The 17226-nt window shown below is 40.8% G+C and overlaps 1 protein-coding gene across 1 annotated transcript in view; it reads right to left on the reverse strand.

Annotated features, from left to right (window-relative positions):
* RBBP8 (RB binding protein 8, endonuclease) overlaps window positions 1-13462 on the reverse strand; it is a 379995-nt gene extending 366533 nt beyond the window's left edge. Inside the window, exon 1 of the mRNA XM_049620359.1 lies at window positions 13453-13462. The gene's annotated coding sequence lies outside the window, so the exon portion shown is untranslated. The remainder of the gene's footprint in view (window positions 1-13452) is intronic.
* Between the last annotated feature and the right edge of the window lie 3764 nt (window positions 13463-17226).

Consider the following 17226-nt stretch of genomic DNA (forward strand, 5'->3'; position numbering starts at 1 on the left):
GTGTGTGTGTGTGTGTCTCGTTTGAAAGAATTATTGAGCTGTGTTTACAGTGGGTCCCCTTTGTCTGCCGTGCACATACTTCACATTTTCATAACAGTAATGGGCTACCTGCCAATGACATTTCGCAGTTCTCAAACTGCACGGTTTCTTCAGGAATATAATTCCTCATCTGCTTTGCCCTTTCCCTTTGAGTTTTACATTTCATCCTGTGCAATGCACCAATCAACACAGATTCAGGCAGCTCCTCATTTCTCCTTCCTTTGATGACCCTGAAGCTCTTCATCTGGTCAGTCGATGGCGCCTGGAGGAATGTGGTGGGACGTGCCTCTGCAGGGGTGCTGGGAAGCCTGGCTTGCTGCTGTATTGTTTTCTAATTTTCTCCCTCCTCCTCCACCTCCTCATGACACCCCTTCTGCTGTTCCTTTTCCACCTTAAAAAGAGAGAGAGAGAACCAAGAATTTGTATAACTTGAAAGGAACTAAATTGCTCATTGTTATTGCAGGAAAGCTTTATGCAGAGCAATAACCTGCTTACATACACTCCATTCTCTTACACAATACCTTCTCTTTCCTTGCTTCTCTCCTCTGCTTGGCAAACTGAGCAATTCTACCTTCTCATTCCCACCCTACTGTGTACTCATGAAGAGAAGCCAATAGAGCTTTGTTTTGTTTTGTTTTGTTTTTGTTTTGTTTTGTTTTTGTTTTGTTTTGTTTTTGTTTTGTTTTGTTTCTTGCCTTCAATCTGGGTCCCAGCACAGGGCAACCGGCTGGTACCTGCTGTAGAGGGAGCTCTCGTGTTTTACTTGTAGAGCTTATGGCTTTCTCACAGCATTTCCCTGAGAACAGATTCTGTAAAAAGCAAGCCAGCTTTCCTCGAAGCGTCAAAATGGTGATGGAGACCCTGTCAAAGTTTAGGGAGGTGTTGTGGCAGGTTGGCAGGCACCCCTTATTGAAAAAGTGTTCAATGAAAAACCAGCTACTAGAATCCTACTGTCGCTATGAAGTTTCCTGAGTCCTGGGCACCCTGGAGACAACGAGCAAGCTGTACATCTTCTATGTGCATCACTTCTCTTACTTTCAGGGATAATTATACCTTTCTGTATTTTCCTACACCTTATGCTCCAGAAGGACATCAAAAACTCCCAAGTCAAACTGTATTAAGAATGAGATTATGTTATTAAAAGTGACTTAGGGAAAATATTTACAAATACATATAAAAATGAACAGTTTATGTGGATATTTTGAATTTGCAAAGTGACTCTGATGCTTTGCAATGAGTCTTTCTTATGCAAATTAGAAGTTGCAGATGAACTCCAAGTGGGATCCCTGACTCATGAGGGAAACAGAGAAAGCATTGTAAAATTGGAGCATTTTACAGTACTCTAATGGACATATTAATATTTCTCAGCTGTTTTTAATTTGAGGTAGACATAATCTCTTCTGGGCTAGGACTTCCTATTTTTAGTATTATTTTTAGTTGTTAGTAAAATCTCCTTAATGTTCTGGTTCCCAGCTAGAGCTAAGAAACATTTAGCAAAAGCTAAAGAGTCAGCTGAATAATGAAGAGGTCGGGTTGATTCAGTTCAACCCTTCTTAGGTCCCTGGTGCAGATGAGACACTGAGTTGAGGATGAGGAAGGAGCAGATGTTTATCTCAGGGAGCTAAGAGGCTACTTAGAAATCTAAGATCGCTCAGCATTTCAGTCTAAGACCTGAAGAAGCTACAAATAAAATGTTTGTGTGAGTTCAGTTTGTGGCAACCTAGGAAACATAATAGGAAAGGAGTTTTAAAAAAACACACTTAGAAATGGAAACTTCTCTAAGATCAGTGACCATTCCTCTTTTCATATCAGTCTGGAAGCAGCAAGCCTTCATCTTTTGTGCCTCAGCACCCTTAGCAGGTGCTTGGGTTACTGATCAGGATAAGCAACAGTTTATGAGAGCCAGACAGAAACACTGATTTGCATCACTTCTCTCCCAAATGTCAGTGCAAAACCTATGTTTGACTGTTAAAGACAATTTTAGATACATTTTTGTGGCTTGAGTTTGAGTTCATCTGTAAGACTGTTATAGAGTTAAATGCTTTGATGAAAGCCTTAAGAAACAAAAACACTATAAGCAAATTGATCCAATTTCTTGTTTTTAAATCGATGATGTTTTTATTCCCCATTTGATGAGTACTATCCAGAGGTTCAGTGTAACACCTAAAGTTGCAAGCACAGGAAGATAAGATTGCTGCTCTTTTGCCTCCCAGGGAAGAGCTTCTTGGAGACCTTTGTTGCCCTCTATTATCATTATTTACTTAGATTTATACCACACCAAAAAATTAAATATGTTGCAACACTGTAGAATAAAACACCTAAAAACAGAATCACTCCCCCTGCCCCAAATCAGAGAAATAGCTAGCAAGCATCTAGGTGGCAAGCCCTGATTATTCCAGTTTAGTTTTCAGTTTCCTGCAAGATGAGATAAATTATAAGCATGGGGCTGTGTTATTCCCATCATCTTACATAGTAGCCTTAAGTTGGGTTCCAAGTTTAATAGGTCACGAAAACGAGAAGAAAGTAGATTTTGTGGAGTATCCTTCAGGTTTTGACTTATGTAAAGCATCAGAGTGAAAGATGGATAAGAGCTGCTCTCCAATACTTGCATGAGCATGTTTTAGAAGGATGGTGGTAGGCAGCACTCTTCTGAACCTGTAGCTCAGAGGGGGGAAGTTTCTCTTCTGTGGGAGGGGTGGTCCAAAGTCTCTTCCTAATTATTTTTAGACTACCTACTTTTTTTTTTTTTCTCAAAAGAACATCAGTGCTGGAAGCTTTCAGCCATGAAATTATGAGGAATGGGGCTAATCCTGTTTGGGTTGTGATAAGGAATCAAACAAAACGTGCTTATAAGATGCTTACAGCTTCGAACTCTGTGAACGCTGTAGAAGTGCAAGGCATTATAGCCACACCAACTCTTGGTTCCCTTCTTTATTTATTTAAGGGTGACCCAGGTTTTGTTTAGTGTCTCAGTATCACCATCCTTACAGTTGAAGCACAAGGCATGTGTCAGCCACCTGAGATTAAATACTAAGTCCAGAGGCAGAGCAGTCTCCCTTCTGTCTTTCAGACTGTGTTCTGGAAATGGGCCCGGTGGGGATCTGTGGGATCTCAGCCCTTCGTGTTTGTTTCTGGTGTTTAACCTGGCAGTCTTGATCACTGATCAGCTTCCTTCTTTCAAGATGAACATTTTCTATTCCTTTATGATTGAGTGACAAAAATGAGACAAAAATGTCAAAATAAACAGCCTAGAAAACTCACTATGGTTCCTGAATCAGCTTTAAACACCCAGAGTTTTGAACATAATCAGCTGGTTCCCAGAAGTACAATAAAAGGAAACCAGAAGTATTTTGGTCCCTGGTTGTTTATGAATCAACTCAATTTTCCTTTTCAGACTTTGAAGGTCACAGAATCAAATCGTGTGGAGCCAAAAAGGGAGATTCCCCCTTTCCGTCATCCTGCTGCCCACCCTTTCTCCCCAGTTCTGTTACAAGTGGGCTTTTGCTGAATTTAAATAGAGCATTGCTCAGAATTTCCACGTGAAGCATATCACAGTGAAAGCTGCCTTGGAAATTACTGGGAGGGAAGCATCAGTGACAAATGAAGCAAGTCTCTGGATACTTTCAGTGTGTTAGCAGTGCTGCTTCTCTCTTAGTGCACAGGCTTGGGAATGTTGTTGGTCTCAGGTGTGAACCCAAAGAAGAACAGGCTACATACGTCTCTCCAACTAAGCCAGGGTACTTAATGTCTGGAATAAAGCCAATGAGTCTTGGAACTGGAGTTGGATTTATGTAGGAAGTGGACAATTAAGCCTAAGTCTTAGACACACACAGGAAAGTGAAAGAAGAAGAAAAAATGGCATTATTTTCTAGAGATCAAATCTAGAGTATCTCAGTATCCTCATTGTAATGTGACCTTTAGAGAATACAGCAAGAATATTGGCATATTTTTGGCATGTATAGGTACATAAATAGTATAACTTCTCTCCTCTGCTTCTTTGTTCTTTTTACTATATATTGATATCAAATAGTATAACTTTTATTTGACTCTGCAGATTAGTCAGAAATATATGCTATTATTTCATAACATAAACAGTTTCATATTTTTTATGTTTCTCTTTTCAGGACTTAGTGAATAGCAAAGAAATATTTATCTAATCAATAAGCTTGCTAATGCAATTCCAGAAACCTCCCATCAATGCTTCTTACATCCAATTGGTACACCAAAGTGTAGAAAAAAAAAAGTAATATTCAAAATAAGAATTAAGATGTATCAATTGCCAACTATGGGCAAAGCATTGTCTTAGGTACTGTATATTAGGTATTCCAATGAATCCTCCAAGTAACCCTAAATGCAAGTATGACTGTTTCCCATTTCTATATAAGAAAGTAGGCTCAGAGAGATCTTACTCAAGTTTCACAGTTAAGTGTCAAAGCTGCTACTGGAGCAGAGCTTACTCTAACCCTAAAGTCTGAGTTCTTTCCACCTCACCAAATGCCAAGATTGTATCAGAAGTCCAGAAAGTCAGTGCAGGAGTCTTCTCACTGCCTTACTCACTCCTGGTTTCCTCAAGAGCATCTGAAGGAGACTAGTTCTACCAAGTATAGACAGGTTTGGGGTGTGGTGTTAGAATAATCCTTTCCTCTTCACCCTCCTGACAATTGTGTTTTGGATTTTTTTCGGGGCTGGGGAGGCTTGCAATAATAGAAGTTAAATCAGGTCCTTGAACGTGATCCTGATATATTCAGGTTTGTCTGGAGGGCAGAGCAAAGCATCAGAGGTCAGATTGCAGGAGAGAATCTTTCGAATCTAAGAGAGGATTCAGCCTAAGGAAAGGCGTGTCAAGTATGGTGAATCTGACTCACTAAAGAGAAAGTACAGTTCTAAGTATGCCCAGCTTGGTTTTTCTTGAACCTGTACCTACCCTGCTACTCTGGAGAGCTCTGTGCACCCTGAGGTGGGAAGGGCTATCTGTGTAAGAGAAGGTGTTGCTCTCTGAGCCCAGGCTGCCCTGCCGTAGCACCCTCCAGCAGTGGGAGCTCTTCACCTTTTGCAGCCAGCTGCTGGTAGCCAAATGCCTGGAGGATTGAGACTGGTAGCCAAGAACTGATCCTCAATCAGGGGAAGCAGAGATCAGCAGGAGTATGGGGTGGCCATAGCCTAGTGGCATGGGGCAGCAAGGTCAGCAGTAAAGAGAGGCCTGGATTCCTGTGTCAGGCTACAGGGGTGGTAATCAAGATTCAATCTAGACTGATTCACAAGAATGTTTGAAACATCCCAGAGACTTCAGGAAATAATTAGGGCTGGATAGAGAAAAGGATCTTGAAAAGGGGTTGGATTCCTTCCATGCAGGTTGATTGAGGCCACAAGCCCTTGAGAGTTAGCCATGTCTTCATAGACAGGGAAGGGCTGGAGTTGCTCTAGTTACATGAGCATTGAGAATCCAGAATAACATGGCTGGTGTACAGTGAGTAAGTATTAGTGTCTTGTGGGATCACACCACCTAGGCCAGATAGGTTGGGTAAAATCACTCATGACTGTGCATACCCTCTAGTTCCAACAGTGCAGTTCCCTCCTGACCCCTGGCTTGACTACTCTCCACATTGAGGGCCACGGAGAGGTCTCAAGTTGGCTGCCATGTTGTATAATGTCTGGTGCACAGTTGCCACTTAAATGTTCTATGAAATCAGGCTTGATAACTATACATATAACAGCTCATCCTGACCCTACTTCCTCTAAAGTTAGCGAGATAGCCAGAGGCAAAGACGTGGAGGTGACTAGTGTGACTGTGTAGCCACAAAACACAAAACGAAACTTTCAGAGTGCTAATGTGAGACTTCATGAGAAGGAGCACTAGTGGTGGTACAGATGGAAGATACAGTTCCTGAGGTACATGTGAAGGTGTGAAGCAGCCTGGACAGCAGCCCGGCAAGATATCCAGTGAGCACAGCCTCCCACAAGGCCTCAGTTCCTCACTGGACATGGCCCTGACTTGTTGGCCATCATGTTCCATCTTCCCAGGGTGAAGTCCCAGCAGATGGTGGGAAGGTCAAGTTACCAAGCCTCTTATACTCCTTAAACCTTCCAACTCCAGCAAAATGACATCTGGGGCTCTTTACCTTGTATTGGGACATGGGCTCCTTTGGCAGTCTGGGGAAGCCTATGGACTCTTTATCAGAATAATGTTCTTTTTTTTTTAAGCTTTTATTTTTTAATTTTTAAAAAAATGTTGAGATATCTTTGAGAGAGAGAGACAGAGTGCAAGCAGGAGAGGGGCAGAGAGAGAGAGAGAGAGAGAGAGAGAGAAAGAGAGAGAGACACAGAATCTGAAGCAGGCTCCAGGCTCCAAGCTGTCAGCACAGAGCCCGTGGTGAGGCTCGAACTCACAAACTGTAAGATCACCACCTGAGCTCTTTACCTGAGCCAAAGTCAGAGGCTTAACCCACTGAGCCACCCAGGTGCCCCAGAGAATAATGTTCTTAAATGCATAAAATACATTAGCATTACAAAGGAAGCCAATTATGTGGAAATATAGTCTGAAATACGTATAGGGACTTCAAGAAATAATTAGGGCCAGGTGAAGATAAGGATGTTGAAAGCGGGTCAGGTTCCTTCTATGCAGGTAAGAGCCTGCATGATCAAAATGTCTAAACAATAGATTTGTGATAATAAAATATATGCTTCCCTTTAATAATGTAATAAATAACAAGACTTAACAGCAGGCCTATTGCCATAATTCCAAGTAGTGATGAGCATAAATGATATTTGGAGATATCTGCTACAACTGAAATGTGATTTGAAAACTTGTGGTTTCAAAATGGACTGCTGTAATACTAATGTAGTGTGTATTCATAATTGGAGAAATTAAATTTTAATTAAGGCTAATGAAAAGAAAGATGTAACTTTCTTCCATATTTTTCAACAGACCCCTGAAATTCTGTCTATAGACCTCAGATTAAGACCTCTGCCTTATGAGTTAGTGGAAAATGCCTTTGGAAAGTCACGCACATTGTTCTGGGTACATTTACTTACCTCACCGCCAGCATCACTGAACTGCAGTGTCTCCAGTGTCTGTAATAACGAGAAGACAATTCCCAGCCTCACCACAAGGGCCAGTCTATGGACATGTGAAATCAGTTCTCTCCAAAGCCTTGGAAGGTTGAGCAGGCAGAGACAGGCAAATGCACCAGGGCCAGCACAAACTGTCATTTATGGGCTGGCAAAGGAAAGTTCTGGTAGTTCCATAAGATGGAACAACACTACCAACTAGCTAGCCGCTCCAAGGCTCGTTGAGGGCAGTTTGTTTTAAGAGTTAATGTTTATTTGTTTCTGAGAGAGAGAAAGAGAGACAGAGTGCAAGCGGGGGAGGGGCAGAAAGAGAGGGAGACAAGGAATCTGAAGCAGACTCCAGGCTCCGAGCTGCCAGCACAGAGCCTGATGCGGGGCTCGAACCCACGAACTATGAGATCACGACCTGAGTCGAAGTCGGACGCCCAACTGACTGAGCCACCCAGGAGCCCTTAGGGCAATTTCTGTAAAGAGTAGGAATAAGAAAAGGAAGCTAGGACCCTAATTCCAGCACAAAGTGGAGGACTGTGAAGTAGGTCAGATTTGGACTTGAGTCCCAGTTCCACCTTTGACATCTGGGTGACCTTGTGTAAGTAGAAAGAACAAAAACAACAAAAAGACTCTGCTTTATGTTTTTTTAAAATTATAATTATTATTTTTATTTGTGTGGGAGAGAGACAGAGTGGGGGAGAGGGGCAGAGGGAGAGCAGGCTCCATGTTCAGCAGGACACAGGTTCGATCGCACAACCCTGGGATCAGGACCTGAGCTGGAATCAAGAGTTGGACACACAACAGACTGAGCCACCCAGGTGCCCCTCTGCTTTATGTGTTTGATCTCCGTTGTTAAAAGGGAGCTAATACCTCATGAGGATTTTGTGATGGCCGCTTACAATAATAGATACATAAAAGCCTGCTGTGTAAACTTTAAAGCCCTGCACATATATTTGTTATTATTACCCTGTTACAAACTGCCATCTGTTTAACTTTACTCAAAATCACTGGGCAGCAGTCTCAAGGCAGCCTTGCTGCTGTTCGCAAGTAGAGGCAAGTCCCTTGTGCTTGCTGTCACTTTGCCCTCTGTGAGGACATTGCCATGACTGGCAACTCTGCCAGACTGACTATTATCCAAAGGCCAGTAAAGGTGACCTTTGGTTCTCCTAGGAGTCCTGGGCCTCTGTTTTTTTTGAGAAATCTCCCTTTGACCTCCTTACCCCTCTGGCTCTCCTCCTAGCCTCCCTTCTTCCTTCTGGTGCTGGCCTATGTCCAGGGCTCTGGGATGCAGGTGAGGAGTGGGCACAGAGGCCCTAAGGTGGGGGAGAAAATGTTGTAGCAGGGGGAGAGGGTCTCTCAATGGACAGCTGCCTCCTTGAGGCCTGTGGGGTCAGGGTTTCTATAGACACCCAGCAGCAGGAGTCCACGGAATAAAGTATATTGAAGTCATTCAGCTTTGAAGACTTCCTGTATACTTTTAAGCTGCCCATGACATCATTTTGCTGGGCGGCTCAGAACAATAGGCGGGGGAGGACTGAAATGAGCCAATCTACAAAGCGACAAGAACAGAGTGAGAGGTTGAGACCTCTCACTGCCATGGTCGATGAGGACATTCCTGAACTAACTGGCCCAAAAGAGCTGGCCCCTGAGTGTCCAGAGGTGGCCCGAGAAAGCGCCCTTGGCCTACCAGTCCCCACCCGCCCACACGGAGCCCATGACCCCGCTCCATGGAACAGAGGCAGACACACAGGGAAAGTCACATGACTTCCAAACGGTCCATCTATCCAAGTTCAATAAATTAGCAGCCAAAAATTTTAATCAGATATTTAATCTTTCCTCCCTGTAAGGGAGATTGGGTGTTTACTGTGGCTCTAGGCCAGGTTAATCTCAGAGAAGAAAGATTGCTTGCCGCGTCCTTGATGCAGGGAGGCCCTGAAGAAGTCACTTTTGCCTGTAGAGCGATTCTCAGCTGGTAGGTTAGCCCTTGTCCAGTACTTGCAACCTTCTGCAGTTTGCATCAGGGCTGAATAGTGACCAGGCAAGGGACTGCCGCATCTTATAGATGGACTGGGATAGGGAACAACCAAACAAAGGCCTGCAAAAATCAGTTTTCTGACCGGCTTGTCTGAGAACTGTTCCCCCCACTCTCCTCTGTCCCTCCCCATTGACCTCTACTTCCCACCCTTTCTTCACCCTCCCACCCCCTGAAGCCCAGAGTTGTCTGCAGGGAGGACAAGGGCTTTAGGGGGTCGTGCCAGGGAGCTCCTAACTCTGGTAGCAGGACTTAGCTATTTTATGAATATTTAACTGATATCTACATTGCTGACTATCGTTGAAACCTATTAATTTATTCAGCAAATAACAATGGAGTGTCAGAGGTCTTCTAGGTTCTTGAGACAAGTCAAAGAACAAAAGAGACAATATTGTCTGCCCTTATGTAGCTTATACTCTAATGGTAGGAGACAGATACTTAATAATAAACAGAGCAAACAAATAATATAAAGTTAGAAGGTGACAAGTGCCATGAAGAAAAGAAAGGCACCAGATAAGGCAGGCTGGGCATGTGTGTCAGGGGGGAGACATTATTTTGTAAAATAATTAATTGTAGCATTCCCATGATGAGATCCCCTGAGAATGCTACTTCAGTGGGATGTTCATAGATGCCACAGAGGTGGGATAACAAATTGGCTCCATGGTCAAGATGTGTAAACTGAGTCAGGGGGGAGAAGTGAGAAGGAGAGATATTTTGGAGACTATGGTAGTAGCCACAAAAGACCATGAAGGCCGGAAGCAGCCATGAGTGGAAATGGAAGTGAAAAGCCATGCAGGAGAGACATCCAAGGAGAGGAGAGGAAACAGCTTGCCCCTAGCTGAGCAGGGCAGAAGCATCAGAAAGAGGAATCAAGCTCTAACTGTCTGGATGTTTCCACCTGTCTAGTTTTGAGTCTGGGTGACTATGAGAATGAATAGACTTGTAAATCAAATGTAGACATCAAGAGAGGCAGAATTGGGGAGCTTTGGTAGAAGTCACATTTTCATAAACATATAAGAATAATGTTACTAGAGTAGTGATGGATGAAAGCCATCAGAATAATAAAAAAAGTAGCAAGTGACAGCAGTTCCTGGGTGGCTCAGTTGGTTAAGTGTCTGACTTTGGCTCAGGTCATAATCTCACGATTCATGAGTTCAAGCCCTGCATTGGGCTACTCTGCTATCAGCACCCAGCCTGCTTCAGATCCTCTGCCCACCCCCCATCTCTGCTCTTCCCCTGCTTGTGCTCTCTCTCTCAAAAAGAAAACATTTAAAAAAACATTTTAACTAAAAAAAAGCAAGTGGCAAAATGACAGATACTAAGAAGTTATCAAGAGGTAGGAGAAAGTATAGAATAGTGCTATATCTCAGGAATATGGCAAGCAATGGTTTTAAACCAGTGCTTCTTCAACTCTGCTCCCATCAGGAATATCAGGGGAAAGTAGACATTCCAGTTCCCAGGTTGCCTCCCATGCCAGTTACATCAGAATCTCGGGGTGGAACCCAGGAATCAGTAGTTGTTAATGCTTTTTAGGTGATGGCAATTTGCAGTCAAAGGTGAGAAACAGTGTTTTAAGGCAGGAAGAATGGATAACAGCTGCAGAGAGCTGAAGATGAATGAGAGTTGAAAAAAGGTGGTTGACTCTGGGAAGTAGGAGAGAGCTGATGGCCCTTTCCAGAATGGATTGCTACTTAAAGTGTAATGTAGCCCACAAATGTGGCATCATCTGGGAGCTTTTTAGAAATGTAGAACCCAGCCCCACCTTAGCCCCCCTCAGTCCAAATCTGCACTTTAACAAAATTCCCAGGAATTTAACAAATACTAATGCTTGGGGCCCCATTCCAGTCTAACTAAATCAGAATCTCAGGGTTGGGGTCCAGGAATCAGTATTTAAAACAAACAAACAAACAAACAAACAACACCTTCCCTGTGATTTTAACATTTATTGAGGATTGAGAACCATTGGTCCAGAGCAGTGTTCTCAGACTTTAGTGTGTATATGAATCACATCCATCTTACTAAAATGCAGATTCTGGGTCAGTGGGGCGGGTCCTGCATTCTGCATTTGAGACAACTCCCAGGTGAGGACAGTGGAGCTGGTTCACAGACCACACTTAAAGTAACAAGGCTGTGGAGCAGTGGTTCTTATGGTGTCCCTGAATAAGGACTCCAGTAGCACCTGAGAACTTGTTAGAAATAAAATTCTCAGCCCAAATCCAGACTCAATGAAAACTTTAGGGTTGAGATCTAGAAATCCATGTTTTAACAAGTCATCCAGGCATTATAGTAAATGAGCAATGATAAAATGGCATATATAGGTTTATTACTTACACCCCTTGCCCTCCCCCCCCAGAAATTGGTGGTAAATGGAATAAAAGAGCTAGACACTTGTTATTCAATAAGACAAAATTTCTCCAAAGTGGTTGGAAGAAGGCATATCAAAATTGCCTTAGTGTTGTCAAATATCCACCGTGTCCAGGACCTGTCACTTGCTTTTTCCCTGCTCCCCAGTTGGAACCACTCTGTAGCAACCTCTCTCCTAAGAGTGTTGTCAAGGTCAAGGGAGTTCTGAGCAGGTGAGAAACCAGATGGAAAGGGGTTCTCAGAGGAGGAAGATGAAAACCACACTTGTGAGGGAAGGAGTTTGGAAGGAGGAAGGTGTGGGTGTAGATAAGGACAAGTTTGCAGGTGGAGAGAAAAGTATGCTAAAAGAGCTAAAATAAAAATAGTTGCCATCGTTGACCATCTATCTGTCAGCCATTTATTTGTTTTACACTCATTCACTCAGACCGTCACAAAAACCCTACAGGGTAGATTGCCAGTCTATTTTTGCTGCTTAACAAGTAAAGAAATTTACGCCAAAATGGCTTTTAGTAACTTCCCTGAGATCACGTGGGTAGTAAATGACAGTCCTGAGATTTGGATCTTGGTCTTTCTGGCAATATTCTCTTAACCCTGCCATGTTGGGGTAGGAAGAGATTGGGAAAATTGAGGGAGTTTTTGCTATGTGACCTATTTTTGTCGGTGGAATGGGCATTGAAATGAAAGCCCAGGCTTTGAAGCGTCAGGGCACAGGTGAACTGAGTGGGATAAGGAGTTAGAATTTACCTTTTCAGGATTATAGTCAGACCTTTATCATTAATTATGTGATTTTCTATCTTGGCTTTTCTTCTATTTTTTATTTATAAAATAAAGAATTTGGATTTGCTGGACTCTAGGTTCTAGGTATTTACAAAATCCCATGGTTTGAAGATTGTGCGAGTGTGGAATGCAACAGAGCATTACAAAATGAATTAAGAACCGCTGAGCAGCACTGGGGAAGCCCTTTGAGGTCAATAAGATGGCTCTGGAGTGCACTGAGTCCCCAGAGTTGGGTGACTTGCTCCTGTTAATCAGTGAAAGCGTTAAAGATGTTAGCTGGAGAGGAGATGATTACCAGAGAAATGTCCAATATGACTTTGAGGACACAAGGCTGGCCCAGAGCTGGACATTGGAGTGGTAAATAGGGTAGGTCAAGGAGCATAAGGAGCCCTAGTGTGCTGAAATGCATGCTGTGGGAATCCAGGCTACAGATGGGAGTAAATTTTATTTTTTGGTAAAGTGATAAATGATAAAGACTGAATGATGACAAATGAGCAGGTCACTTCTACGTTTCAGGCAATGGATCACAACTTTTGAATTAAAATGTTACAACCTCTGCATAGTTTTTCTCTATGAAACATGGAATCTCTCAATTCTTCTAAACATTCTTTCCTGGATCTTTGATTGCCACAACCTAATTTTGTTTGTTCACATGACTTCATTAGGATGATGAATATCATATCAGGTCTGTGAACATTCTTTTACCTTGACACTAAAACAACAGTGGTGACAAAAAAAAACAGGTTAAGGAATAATGGATCTCCCTCTTCTATGGAATTACCCAAGACAGAGCAATAGAATCATCAGGTATTACCCTCAATTATTGTGAAACTTGTTCATCATGATTGTTTCTGATAACTCCATTATGGAAAAACATTTACCCTGAGTCTTCTTGGTTCTGGGAGAGAACCATTCTCATCTTAGTGTCTCTGTTGACACAGGCAAAACAAAGTGAGGAATTAAATGACATCTGAAAAATTTGACCCACGGCATCAACAAAATGGAAGTGTTGACCTTAAGATCCTTCTGTTTTTTGAACATTCATTTTGTTGTTTGTTTCCTTCCTCTATCTCTCCATCATCCCCCCCCCCCCCCCCATCAGTTCTTTGGCTAATTACCTTATGTTTTCGTTAATTTATTCATCAAATATTTGTTGATATCTACTCTGCCAGCTGCTATACTAGACACTGGAGTTTAACAGATTTAGTGAAAGAGATGTTGAACTTTCACTTGGCTTTAACAGTGTAATGAAGAAGATATATTAAATAAGTAATTATAATGAAATGATGAGAGTTATTGTAAGGCAAATACAGGATATTCTTACAGTGTTAGGCAGGTGTAAAACCAACTCTAAGTTTTGTAGGAGACCTCTCTGAAAAAGAAACAGAAATTAATTATGAAGGACAAGTAGATATTAGGGATAATGTATATGTGAGGTACAGGATATGTATGTATTTTAAACCAAGAGAAGAATATTTGCAATGGTCTGGATGTGAGAGAGAGCATAGCATATCACTGGAAGTAATTTAGTAATGCTAGACCATAAAGTAGAAATTGTGGAATGGAGACAAATTATGCTACAGGGTAGGTAGGGATGAGACCATGTACGGCCTTCTTCATTGCAGCTTGGGGTTGATATGATCAGATTTGTGTTGAGAGAATCACTCTGGCTACAGTATGGAGAATGAATGGCAGATGTCAGAAGTGGAGAGAAGAAATTTATGTTTCCAGCCATGAGGATTAAATAGGATCTGAAATTATGCTTCCCCTATAAACAATGACAAAACTGGACAAAATATAAGAGACAACTATTTTCAGATATTATCCAACAGGCAGCACAGGATTGTAATCCCTGAGAGAAGGGAAACAAATGATGTAAGCCCTACCATCGTTAAAGCTTTCTACATGGAGGTAATTTCCAGTCTTAGGTGCAGGAAGCAGGAGCTCAAATATAGGTCAGCAATTTTTCAGAGTTGAGAAAGAGATCAAAGTTTCAGGAAGCAATCTGCATAAAAGTTCCCTTGAGTCTTTGGCTGAGTATCAGTATCAATACACACATGCATAGGGTGAAACCTGTAAAGCCAAGGAAGAATAAATCTCAGAGAAAACACTGTCAATACAAGTATACAAGTAATTTCCATAGCTCAAACAGAGCTGCAAATTGTCCTAATTCCCTTCAGCCAAAGAGGAGAGATTTTATTAAATAGTTGTGGTATTTAACAGGGACCCCAAAAGAACGATGCCTTAGAAATAGCATAAACTCAGCTCCAGAGTAAAAGCTACGTTATACCCACCCTAAAAGAACATGATAATAAGCCTCAAAAGATTAAGCCAATTTACAAATAACTTCACTGTCTACCAACAAAGCCCAACAGTCCTAAACACAATACAAAATCTAGCATTGGACAGCATTCAATTCAAAGTGTCCAGCAATCATTAAACTATTACTAGACATACAAAGGAAGTGGAAACTGTAACCCATAAACCAAGAAAAATAAATAGAAACACACATAGCAATAAGAGAGATAATGGATAGCAGACAAGAACAGTAAATTATTATAAATATGACCCAGAGTATAAAGGAAAACATAAGATGTAATGAGGAAATAGAATAAGGAAAAAAGAAAAGCATTGCAAATCATGTGCTTCTATCTTAAGAAGCTAGAAAGACAAAAAGCAAATTAAGCCTGAAATAAGTAGAAGAAAGGAAAGAGAAAGCCCATAAAATTGAAAAAAAAATAGAGAAAACAAAATGAAACCAAAAGTCGGTATTTTGAAAAATCAATAAAACTGTTAAAATGGGAGGTAGACTGATGGGCAAAAAGTGGCATTACCACAGATCTTATTGACATTAAAAGAATACAGAATTTTTTTGAAAATCATATCAATAAATTAGAAAACTTAGGTGAAAAGGGAAAATTCTTTCAAAGTTTACTAAAACTTACTCAAGAAATAGAAAATCTGAGGAGTCCTATCTGCATTAAGGAAACTGAGTTAGTAATTAAAACTGAGTTAGTAATTAAAAACTTTGAAACACACAAAAACAAACACACACACACTGGACTCAGATAATTATAATGGTGTATTCTATTCAAATTTAAGAAAGAAACACCATTTCTATACAAAATCTTTCAGGAAAGAGAGAAGAGGGGGCCACTTTACAAATAATTTTTGAGACCAGGTTTGCTTCTCTACCAAAACTAAATAAAGGAATGACCAAAAAAAAGAGAAACTAAACACCAGTATACCACACAGACATGACTGCAAAAACCCTTACAATATATTAGCAAGTAGAATTCAATAATGTACAAAATGATGTTATGCCCATTTGGGATAAAAACTCGCAGCAAACTAGCAGTAGAAGGGAACTTCTTCAACCTGATAGAGTATTCTTGAAAACCTAACAGTTAACATGATTATTTCTGAAAACTGAATGATTTCTTACTAAATTTTGGCAAGGATGCCCACTCTCACCATTTACGTTCAATATTAGAGGTTCTAGTCACTGCAAAAAGGCAAGAAAAACAAATAAACGACACATACGTTGTAAAAGAAGAAAGAATTCTCTATCTGCTAACAATGTGATTGTATTCAAAGAAAAAAAAATTTTAAGTTTATTTATTTTGTGTGTGTGTGTGAGAGAGAGAGCAGTCAGGGAGGGGCCCAGAGGGAGGGAGAGAGAGAATCCCAACCAGGCTCCGTGCTGTCAGCACAGGGCTCGAACTCATGAACCATGAGATCATGACCTGAGCCAAAACCAAAAGTCAGATACTTAACGGACTGAGCCACCCAGGTACCCCCATGTTCAAAGAAAATCTGAAGAAATCTACAAAAAGCTACCAGAACTAATAAGTTTAGCAAGGATGCAGAATACAAAACCAGTCTAAAAAATCAATTGTACTTTTATATACTAGCAATGGACAGTTGTAAGTTGAAATTAAAAAATACCAAATACAAGGGGTCAAAGAGTATGAAATACATAGGGATAAGTTTAACAAAATAAGTACAGCATCTTTACAATAAAAACTGTCAAACATCACTCAGAGAAATTAAAAAAAGATTTAATAGTGAAAAGAGATACCAGATTCATGGGTGGGAAGATTCAATATTTGTAAGATAGCTGTTCTCTGCAAAGTGATCTATTCAACACAATGCCAATTAAATTTTAGCAGCATTTTTTTTTTTTTGGTAAAAGTTTCCAACCAGATTCTAAAATGTTTTTAAATTTTTTTATTTATTTTGAGAGAGAGACAGAGACAGCACAAGCAGGGGAGGTGCAGAGAGACAAGGAGAGAGAGAATCCCAAGCAGGCTCCACACTGTCAGCACAGAGGCCAATGCAGGGCTCAAACTTACAAATTGTTGAGATCATGACCTGGGCAGAAATCGAGTTGGATGCTTAACTGACTGAGCCACCCAGGTGCCCCCAGATTCTAAAATTTTTATGGGAATGCAAAACCTATAAAATTCCTGGAAAAAATATAGATGAAAATCTTTACATCTTTGAGGTAGGCAAAGATTTCTTAGGACACAAAAAGCATGAACTATAAAAGAAAATTTTGATAAACTGACTTCCATCAAAACTAAAATCTTCTGCTTTTTGAAAAATATTCTCACGAATATAAATGTTCATACCAAAGACTGGGAGAACATATTTACAATACATATAACTGCCAAAGTAATTGTACCTAAACCACATTAAAAACTTATAACTCAAATAAACAAACAAAAACCTTATAACTCAATTATAAGTAGACACATAACCCAGTTTTTAAAATGGGCAATATGTTTGAAAAACACTTAACAAAGAAAGATATATAAATAGCTAATAGCCACATAAAAAGGTGCTCAACATCTTTAGCCATTAGGGAATTGTAAATTTAAACCACAATAAGGTATCAATATACACATTTCAGAATAGCTAAAATTGGAAAGATTGACAATGCCAAATGTTGG

Source organism: Panthera uncia, assembly GCF_023721935.1.
Source record: "Panthera uncia isolate 11264 chromosome D3 unlocalized genomic scaffold, Puncia_PCG_1.0 HiC_scaffold_8, whole genome shotgun sequence".
Lineage (NCBI taxonomy): Eukaryota > Metazoa > Chordata > Mammalia > Carnivora > Felidae > Panthera > Panthera uncia.